The sequence below is a fragment of the Cebus imitator genome, unplaced genomic scaffold, assembly GCF_001604975.1.
Source record: "Cebus imitator isolate Cc_AM_T3 unplaced genomic scaffold, Cebus_imitator-1.0 Scaffold1015, whole genome shotgun sequence".
Taxonomy (NCBI): domain Eukaryota; kingdom Metazoa; phylum Chordata; class Mammalia; order Primates; family Cebidae; genus Cebus; species Cebus imitator.
Window position 1 is genome coordinate 15845 of NW_016108330.1, and position 2159 is coordinate 18003.

Sequence of the window (2159 nt, forward strand, 5' to 3'; positions counted from 1 at the left end):
AATGACTTTTTCTTCTAATAATTCCTTTTGTTTGGCTGCTTTTTTTTCTTTTTTCTTCGTTCAACCTGATGTTTGGCTGCTTTAAAAAAAAAAATGTGAAATGTTTTATATTCACTGCTTTATAAGTTATTTAAGGTGATTTTTCTGAAACAGGTCCCTTTACTGCCTTTCATAAGCTAATGAGTTATTTTATAATATAGTTTAAAGGCATTGCTTTAGAAGAATTTGCTTTTGAAATAAATACAGCTGCTGGCTGATTAGACTGAAGAAAAACAAACATAGCTTACATTAGCTATCCTTGGATAGCTTTTGTAGTCTGTTGATTTAAGATTTAGTGTAACCTTTTATGCTTGTGGTTCTCAGCTTTGTTGGACCTTTTGTGACTAATCTGTGGTTTTTGTAACAAGTATTGTATAAACTTAACTAGTGTTCTTAGTCTTTTTGTTTAGGCCACCATAAAGCTTGTGTAGAGTGTCTTTGAAGGATGATTTGAAAAGGTAGTGTGTCTCTTTAAAAAAAAAAAAAAAGTAAGTGAATTATCATTTTTTTAAATTTCAGTGTGTAAAGGTTGCCATAAAGGACAAACAAGTGAAATACTTCATACATTACAGTGGTTGGAATAAAAAGTGAGTATTAAATCTTAAAATTTTACTTAAAATTAACAAGATAGTTTGTATCACTGACTAGCATAACAGGCATATGCTTATCAATTTTCAGTTCTGTGGTTTTAATGTAATACGGTACATATTGAAGTAAGAGTGAAGCATTAGAAATTAGGGTACTCAGCCATTTTAATTTAAATGTCCTTGGTTCTTGGGAGTATTATGTCCTAGCGTAATATTTAATAGTCATATAGCCAACCAGTTATTCTGGTTGAATGTGGCAATCACAAGTTTTTCTGTTTTTTTTTTTTCCTGGTTTTGGTACAGTTTTAGGATAGCCTGAACTTTTTGGCCTTATCACAAACATGTTGATTACATATGTTATTTCAAGCAGCTATGCTCAAAACTTGCTGGGTTTTCTGTCTAGAAAAGAGAAAAGGATAAAGGTTTCTTGATTGGGAAATAATGACAGAATTTACCAACCCGTTTTTTGATCTTTGGAAACATGATTTAGTGTTGATGGAAAATGACTTCATGTGACTCACTTTTCACTGTATGATTTAAAACAGAAACAAATTCAATTATAGAGTCTTACCCCAAGCCTTTTTTTTTTTTTTTAAAGACAGAGTTTCGTTCTTGTTACTGAGGCTGGAGTGCAATGGCATGATCTTGGCTCACTGCAACCCCTGCCTCCTGGGTTCAAGTGATTATCCTGCCTCAGCCTCCCGAGTAGTTGGGATTACAGGCTCCTGCCACCATGCCCTGCTAATTTTTTGTATTTTTAGTAGAGACCGGGTTTCACCTTGTTGGCCAGGCTGGTCTTGAGCTTCTGACCTCAGGTGGTCTGCGTGACTTGTCCTCCCAAAGTGTTGGGAATACAGGCATGAGCCACTGTGTCTTTTTATGGTAAAGCACTGATGTTATTGATCTATTTCTAGGAATGGACAGTGGGTATAGATTGAACACATTCTAGAATGTCCATTCAGTGGAACTCTTGAGTGATGGGACTTTTCTCCTTGGGCTTCACAAAATTACCCTAAAAATGTACCCAAGTCTCTATTTGGTGATTGTAATTAAAAGATTTGTAATTTTTACTATGGAAGGTTTTACATTTTATTAATGATGCTTTGTCTTTCAAAGATAGCACTGCCATTGCTATTTAATATGGTTCTTTAGGAATTGCTCTTCAGTAACTTAAGGCTTTGTGTCACCTTACTCAAGCTCTGGTACCTGGTTTACCGTGGGAGCAATGCCATCTGATTAGATGAGTACTGTGTTACTATCGAAGGAGGCTTTTTCAAACCCTGTGAAGTTCACTGGCCCTGTGACTTTGGTCTTGTTTCATTTAGTAGTCTATCCAGGTGACCAACCCAGTTAATTTTATTTCTTTGTTAGAAAGTTGTTTTCGGCCGGGCGCGGTGGCTCAAGCCTGTAATCCTAGCACTTTGGGAGGCCGAGGCGGGTGGATCACGAGGTCAAGAGATCGAGACCATCCTGGTCAACATGGTGAAACTCCATCTCTACTAAAAATACAAAAAAATTAGCTGGGCATGGTGG

General features: G+C 36.4%; 1 protein-coding gene across 2 annotated transcripts in view; it reads left to right on the plus strand.

The window, feature by feature from the left end:
* Positions 1-470: 470 nt before the first annotated feature.
* Positions 471-2159, plus strand: part of LOC108298611 (mortality factor 4-like protein 1) — an 18600-nt gene continuing 16911 nt past the window's right edge. The window contains exon 1 of one of the 2 annotated variants that reach the window (XM_037735850.1): positions 471-626. The gene's annotated coding sequence lies outside the window, so the exon portion shown is untranslated. The remainder of the gene's footprint in view (positions 627-2159) is intronic. The other variant, XM_037735851.1, reaches the window with a different exon arrangement.